Source organism: Lepisosteus oculatus, chromosome 4 (genome assembly GCF_040954835.1).
Source record: "Lepisosteus oculatus isolate fLepOcu1 chromosome 4, fLepOcu1.hap2, whole genome shotgun sequence".
NCBI lineage: Eukaryota > Metazoa > Chordata > Actinopteri > Semionotiformes > Lepisosteidae > Lepisosteus > Lepisosteus oculatus.
Genome location: NC_090699.1, coordinates 35,612,494 through 35,621,086, shown reverse-complemented (window position 1 = coordinate 35,621,086; position 8,593 = coordinate 35,612,494). Strand labels below are relative to the sequence as shown.

At 36.2% G+C, this 8,593-nt stretch overlaps 1 long non-coding RNA gene across 1 annotated transcript in view; it reads right to left on the bottom strand.

Moving 5' to 3' along the window:
• Positions 1-1,308: 1,308 nt before the first annotated feature.
• Positions 1,309-8,593, bottom strand: part of LOC107077388 (uncharacterized) — a 49,212-nt gene continuing 41,927 nt past the window's right edge. Inside the window, exon 3 of the long non-coding RNA XR_001478431.2 lies at positions 1,309-2,382. This is a non-coding gene — a long non-coding RNA (uncharacterized lncRNA). The remainder of the gene's footprint in view (positions 2,383-8,593) is intronic.

The following is an 8,593-nucleotide window of genomic DNA, read 5'->3' as shown; positions in this document are numbered from 1 at the left end:
TATTTTTACTGTGTTGTCATTTTGTTCCAGCAATGGAACACAGGCTCAATGTCCACACACTTGCTACTCAAGACAGAGAGCAGAAGACTTAAAAATCGCAATAAAATAACAGCATAAGCATGTTGTTATAAGTGGAACAGATTTTTTTTATTACCAGTATCAAACTGAGCATCATACATTCTTTCTGCCTTGCTCCAGGTCCCTAAACATTTTCAATATTGCGCCTCTGCTTAGCACAACTAACCTATATATCAAGCTGGCTGCTGAAGGTCAAAGCCCCCTATATCACTACGAAACCGATCGATCCTCCAAAGCTTGTCCATATATTAAAAATGGCTAAATACTACAGTTAATCTCATAAACAGAGGGTCTCAATACGAATGGGAGGTCCAAGGGCACCATTTATTTCTCTGGTGTTCCGCACTGAGCTATGCGATTCAATTCATTGCAAAAATGATCAGGCACAATAACTCAGAAGCTGCTAATGCTGTGGCCAGCTTGAGCCAAGGTCATAATGCTGTGGAGGGACCTCCTCCTACAATGTCATAGTGTGGTATCCAGGAAATGGCCCTGCTGCAGTTTTGTAATGGCATTGATGATGGATGCAGAGAGCCGATTCCTATAGAGGCAATAATATCAGACTCCAGCCAGATATTGAGAACAGTATCTCTTTGGCATTCAGAAACAGTGGTAACTTGTATCCCAAAACAGAAACTATATCATAGTTGAGTCTAAGATTTTGAAGAGACTGCTGTGTTCCTTTTCTAAGATCTGGTTAATTTAGACGTTTACCTAGACAATGTCGAAAATTTTGAATGAATGGCTTAGAGTCTATAGTATTTTGTTCTTTTATAAAAAGAGATACAGAAGGTAACCAAAAATGCACTGGATATCCATTTGGTGCTGCAGAGAGGAATTTCCTGCATATGTAAGTTTCATGTTAAATTATTGCAGCTACAGATAGGAGAGAAGTCTGAAAATGTACACAACTTAATTAGGTCATTTTGAATTAAATCTAGAAGAACCTAAAAAAACTATTTTAAATATTTATATTTTTTCTGGCTTTAGTTTTCTATTTTTCTATACGGTGTAATAATTACAGCAATTTAAATATTTAGTTTTACCCCAGGTTGTTTTAACTATTAGCCTGAAAATGTGGCTTTACTAAACCTTAGATTCATTCAATGACTATTTCCCAAACAGAACAAAGGAAAAAGATCACATCAGAAGAAAGATTTTATGAAAAAGGTAATATTACAATTACATATCATTTTACAGGACCTCATGACAGAAATGAGCTTGAATAGAAAAGCACGCTGTCAATATTAACATATAAGTAGTAAATTAATACTAAGACCCTTTGTGCAACTGACACCTCAGTTTGTTGTTTAGAACATATTCAATATATATTGAGTGTTCCAATGATTCGATAAGTCTCTCTCCCAGCCTGAGGCACAGAGATTGAAGTTATTTCATCAGATATTTCTTTTGGATGTTTCATTTTCACAACAACAGTTTATGATAATTTAATTCTACTGCTTATTACAACAATATATTTGAATAACTTATTACTTAAGCAACCAAGCTAACAAAACAAACAAAAAGACATACTGAGCAATTCAAAAATTATACTTCATCAGAAATATGCAATATGCAAAGAAAGATGGAGATTGGGCATCTTCTGGGAAGGGGAGGGGGGGTCAGACGAGCTTGAAAAGTGCTCGACAGGGTGTTTGTAGAATGTGCTCCAGGCAACAAAAAAGACTATTTGGAACTACCAATGGTAAAGGCGTGTCTTGATTTGGAATAGAAGGCATTTGTATTTTTTGCCTGAAAAAAAGCCAAGTGGAAAAAAATGATAGGAAAATGTTAGTTACTCTTGATTTTGTGCTTATCACTTAAAAGTGAAGTGTATACATTACAAGTTGCCCTGGATACAGGTGTCCACTGAGAAAAAAACATTTGTTTTGCCTCTGTATAATCTACTTGTCAGAAGACGCATTCAAACAAAGTTCTGTTCTGTCACTCTGTTATGCCAAGACACTGGTTTGCATATTTAAAAAGCAACTCTTTTTTCAAGCTGAAGCTACAGTAAATGAACTAAACGGACTTACTCCAGTACAATTCGGATTCTCAGAGAGGCTCTATCATTTGGGCCTGCAGTATACAGACATAAGTCTCACATACAGAAAGGGGAAGTGTCAGAGATCTGTCCCTGTTTTACTGCCTTCGCAAAGAAGCTCATCTGTTCTCGTAGATGCAGGTGATTGGGCTGGTGCCAGTCTGCTGTCCCGAGGCTGCATGGTGCCTGTTTGTTTTTCCAATATTTCTTCAGTCGCAGCTGAGGGGCTTTTTTTTATTCCTGCCTGGGGAGGACTGTTGCTGTAAAATTAGAAAACAACTGTCAGATTTTGAGCGGTGATAAATGTACCGTCTGACTGGAAGCTGCTTGTTATCTCTGTCCCTGCCTGGACAGGGGGGGTATTGTGATTGTGTGCGCACTTGGCATTTCGAGCAGCAGAGGAACCAGAGCAGAGAAAAAGGAAGTGAGATTTCTTTTCCCGATGTCTGTCTGCTGGGTTTGCGCAGAGCTGCATTTCTTTTGCCTCTCTCAAATTTGACATGAATGATGAGATTTATTTTTTCTTTTTCTCATCCTCCCCATGTTACAGACGTCTACCTGGGAAATCTCATTGAACCAGATTGCATTTGTATGTTATTGATGGGAGTAAGGCCTTCAACAGATGTTTCAAAGAGGAATCTTTAGTTCTAGCTCTAAGATTAAGCAGGGGTCTTTTTTGCAAATCTTATAAGAGGAAATTGGAGATAGTAAAATTACATTGAAAATCATCAATCCTGTCGGAACCCATCAATATGGTAATGTCTAAGTCACTTGTGTACTCAAAGTGAAGAGTGATTTGAGGGCAGGATGTGATGGTGTATCAGGATCCAGTACTCGGAAACTCACTGCGACGTTTTGTTTGTACTGTAACTTGCATCATGGACATGTTTCTACTACATTTCTAGCCATTTATCTTTCTGATTAATTTTTGGATTCTTTTCTGCAAATCTTGAAGACTTGCTTGGAATTCTTCTATGTAGCATATTTCCATGGCAAACAATTTAGGCAATAATGCTGAACAATAAAGATATGCTACCCTAAAAACAGAAATTGATAGGAATTTGAAAATATCGACTATTTTATTAAATGAAACTGAAACATTTTTACATCTTATTTAATAGAAGAGTCTGTATCTTACCTTATTCAAGGTTTTTGAGAGTAGTAGAGTGATTTCTCTGAAGCAGGCTTAGTTCTGCTGAGAAAGAGACTGGCAAACTCGTTTGTCTTGTGCCCTGGGCTGGACTTGCACCCACTTTGTCAGAACCGAAAGGTTTCCCTTCAGGGAAGCTATATCTACACAAGGTATCACTCTGTAGTTTACAAACCCACAATTCACAGCAAAAAGTGGGAATAGAGAATGCCAGGCCAGAAGAAAAAGGATGATAGTTGGAAGACACTTAAGAAGTATATCAAACAATACTACCATTTTAAGAAGCAGTTTGTAGATTTTTTTTCAACCTTATCAGACTGATATTACTTGACTCTTGTAGTGTACAGTATATTTCCTATGTTCCATTCTGACTTGACCTTCAGAGAGGTGTGAGGTGTGACTTTACTTGGAAAGGGGTTCAATAAAATTAGAATAATTGGAGACAAATTCATTACAATTACCAGGCGCAAAGAAACTTTTCAATGTAAAGATAACATTCAATAGAAATGAGAAGAAAATGAGAAAGGTAGCCCCGCTGGTCTAATTACTGTACACACTATATTTACTCCTTCCTTACACAGGTGTAAAATCTGAAATTAGAAAGGTGTGGGCTTCCGCCACAGGCAGATAATGGCTTGTGGGTGCTGCTACTCCATCTTCTCTCAATGAATCATAACAAATGGATGAGGTTCAGTGGTGATGTCATCAGCAGCTTAGGCGCTCTTTCCTGGGAGGAAGACACTCATCCATCATCAGCACTTAAAAGCAACTGCTATTTTTTTTCCTTTTTTCCTGCTGAGCCTGTCGCTTTCTGTTTCTCGGCAAAGATGTCTCGCTTGGCTGCCCTTCGCTACCATTCCATTTTCAACACCTTTACCCACCCCCACTCCTGCTCTCTGGTTTAGCTACGCGCTGGTTCTTTTCTACTTAGGAAAGGCACCAAAGGGACAGAACTAAATTATGTCCAATAAGCACACAGTATACCTGCTTCAATAATTTCATGACTAGTAATGAGTCAAAAATAAAACACCTGGGAATGACAGATATCCCATTTTATTGTTTTAATATTGTAAAATATGAAAAACAGTTCTGAAACAAATACGTATTGATATTACTGCTCAATCTAATCTAATCTAATTGGTTTGACTGATTTAGCAGTAAAAATGACATATCTGAGTAACACGCGTTTCAGGATATTTTTATGCTGCTCAGAAAACACAAAGAGGTGGACAATGTTAAAACATTGCATGTTGAGAAACCTCATTCGCACGCGCCACAAAGGTCACAGGAATTTACGGATTTGCCATATGAATAATGAGGTGAATGTGGGCAACAGATTCACATGTAAAGCCTGGCAGTAGGTTATTGTGCCAGGAGCATGTGTCACATGGGTCTTCATGCACATTTTTTTCCATCTTTGATTCCGAGGAGATACAATTCACCCAGTGAGAAGCCATTTAAACACTGGTTTCACTGACAGCAATGGATTGCCGAGAGTAACACCTAGGCATGAAGAAAAGATGGTACTGTATGTATGCTGCCAGATAGGGTACCAGCATTTGAGTTTGGAAGATCATACTCCCACTATATGACTATTAGAAAACTGTATGAGTCTTACTGACACAGGCAGTAGAAGGACATGTTATTTGTTCAGCTCACCCCAGGGCAAGGGTCTTGAACTTTAGTCTGGGCCAACTTCAATCAAGTTAGTTTTAAAGGTTTCTGAGCACAATTCTGGTTCCAGATGTTTTCAGAATTGCTTAAATTAGTATTTGGGGTTAAAAAAAGTATTTGGAAATGAACGATTTTATGGTTAGCTATTGTACTGACTGCACTGGGACTCCCCAGAACCATGGTGAGGATGCCTGCTCTAGAGTAAACACTCTACCTGTCTTCCCTGTAAGAAACCTGATCAGAGGGACTGGAAAGGTGTGTGCTACCAGCATGCCTAACCAAAATCAGACACCCTTTTCATGTCTTTAGAGGATGTGGGAAAAAGATGGGCCTACTTGGGATCATAGAACCATTTTTACCATCAAACATGTGAGCTCTATGCCTGTGTGTCTGCCAGCAACAGAACAGAGCTTTCCAAATCAACTTTTTAAATTGATATACTGCACAGTACTGTAACACTGATCAAGCACATTTGGTATGAATGAAGACAATGGAGGTAATGTAGTCTTTTGTTGTCTTGCAGCTGAACAGGATATTTCATACATTCATTAAGTCATTTCAGTGTGAGGTATGATGTGCTTTGCCACTCATGTGCATCATGTAATCATAATGCTTTATGTACTTTTTGACTGATAAACATGTATCACTGTCGATAAATACCATACATTGTTACATTGTTAATGTTTTCATGGTACAAGATATTGTGATTTCAAAAAAAGATGAGTAGAAAAAAACAGCAGAAAACACATCTACAGAACTACTTTTCATAAAAAAGTTTCAAAACATACATTGCAGGATTATGGGTAAATTGAACAGATGACTAAAGACTTTTTATTTTCCTTATTGAATTAAGTCATTACATTCAAAATAATTATTGCCTTGTTAAATACATTATACAGCTGATAAATATACAGTAGTTCTGCAGTGAAGCAATACTGTGAAACAGTTTTGCACTCAACTTTTACAGCGTTAAGAAAAGTATTTTATAATGACTGATCTTGATATTTATATGTAATAAACAATATATAGGCTTTATATTAAAAACTAAAAAAAATCCTACAAGTCCAAGCTTATTACAGCAATTACAACAATATTGCTGTTGGATGTACTAGCAAATTTGTATTGCAGAACAACCAATAACGGCACATTCAAGTAAGATAATTAACAGGATGTAAAGACTTTTTAATTTTTTTTAAATACATAACATTCTAAATTTCTAATAACTTGAGACTATTTTTCTTTTAAGTACTTAGCGATACTAACGTTTTAAAATGACGAAAATGAACATTGATGGGAAGCCTTTCTTAAAAGGGGGGAATTTGAAGTGCAATGTATAATAATTTAATTAAGCTTTAAAATTAACAATATTCAAAATACAGTACGAAAATACGGCGGGAAAATACATTAAAATGTCGAAACGGTGAAGAACTGAGAAGAATAAAACATTAGTTATGAGAGTTAATCATAGGATAAGCTTATTTAAAATAAAAATGTTTTAATTTTCCGATTAAGGCATTCCGATTACATCACTGTAAATGACTGTGTGCAAGATAAAAAAAAAACTGCCATGAACTCTTTACTCATAAAATTTCGCTTTTAACAGTTACGCGAAAATAGGCAAACTACACTTCGGAGTCTGAGCAGAAACGTTTTTGCGAAGCTGAACAAAGACTAATACCCGATCAATCTGTAGATGAAAGCAACGGAAAACGTAAAGTTTTAAATTACTAGCATTTCCTTCCCTAGCATGACTATGCCTGGCAAAATAAAGCTAAAAACGTTTAAAGCTAAAGGAAGACACCGAACAGGAATGTTCAGTGAACAAGCATGTCACTTGTTTTTTATATCCGTGTGAACATTACAAATATTGCTGCTTTTATTAAATTTAAAGTCAAATGAATCATATAGTTAATTAAATAAAATTAAGCAAAGCTGTGAAGTGCTCTAGAAAGTGTATTTCATTGTGTGAAAATGAAGGTACAGTATACTGTAGCACATTTTAAGATAGTTCCACATAGAATTCATAGAATTGCTACGGACTACCCGACTGCTTGGAGAACTGGCTACTTGGAATTAAATAAATAACAGGAGGCCAAAGTATACAATTTTCTTAAAACGAGATTTATTGAAGTCCTGTCTGTGAAATCACTGCAGTGTGAAAAGTTTAATTTATAGATTAGATTATTGAGTCGTGCCCCGCTTCATTTTTCATTAGAGAAATAGAGGATTGAGCGTCTTGACCTTGTAATCTGTGTGTATTAAACAAGAACTATAGTTGATTCATACTAATTAGATAGATGTCTTTTTAGACTATAATAAAATTATGTCCTGTTTTTGTATTTTTGGATTAAAAGTAACCGAGGAATATATATATAAAAAACTTTGATCGCAATAACAGAGTTAACTGGCATTTTTCAGGATTTTTTCTTAGGATGGATTGTATGGGTTTATGGATAATGCTTTTTATACAGGTGTGAGCTGTCCAGGTGGAACTCAAAGCAGTTCACGTTTTGAGCAGGCACTGGTGCTGAATGAACAGCTCCCGCTCACCTGGGTATCAACCGAAAGATAACTGCCGGAAGATCACTTACTCTGCTTCAGATGAACAGAAAGTCTTAGTGCCTAAGGTAATTCTGGATGAACAGCCCAAATGAAAAAGCTTAAAAAGAAAGAAAAGGCTTTTCGCTTTTCCCTAAATTTTGTAATATACAGATGCAATTTTGGTTATTTTAATCATCTTACCTTCGCCATTGACGCCTTATTTTGTCCAAGATAAACACCCATGTCAAAATAAATGCTAGAAAATGCAACGCAAATGGATATTTATCCACATGAACTATTAATAATACAATATTGGGATAACTTTGTGGCGTGTAAAGTACAATCTCTACATGAACTGCGATGATTAAACTTTGCTTTCATTTCAGTACTCAACCTAAACGTTCGTGCGAAATGATCATTTATTCTGGTTGAGGATAACAAAGGATGCCAAATTCGTGGGAAAAAATCTAATGGAGAAGTAGTGTCCAACTGAAACCACAGTCGAAAAGACCAATGCAGAAAAAACAGAAGTCATGCTATGGCCTCCTCTCTGGTCTCCCGTAATAAGCAAGGCAGCCCCGCACTCAGTTATTGACAGTGATTGCACAATTTACGAATAATACTATGAAAGTTCCATTTCATGTAATGAGCAATAAATATTATTGTAAAGGTTAACTCACTAAAATTGGAGTCGGGTGTCTATTTCCACTGTAAGTGAAACAGCCTGACTGAGCATGACTACACATTTGGAGAGGAAACAACCGAGACGGAAAATTGTTCCGTAATTATCTCTTACGGATGTGATATCCGTGAAGTGTAATAAAATACAGACAACGGCCTGTATATGTATTAAATGTTTTCGTATTCGAGCAATAACTGAATTCTTGTTCTACTCCCTATATCAAAGTTATAAAAGGAGAGTTTTTTTAAAATAAATTACATAATTTGCACATGCCATTTGTTAGTTTCTTTAAAGTATACCATTTCCTTTTAAAATGTTTCCTTATAACTAATTCTTAAATTTCTGTCCCAAATTAAAAAAATAAAGATAACTCAGTTGCACAAGGGCAGTAAAAGAAAATATATTTCAAGACTGCACGTAATAG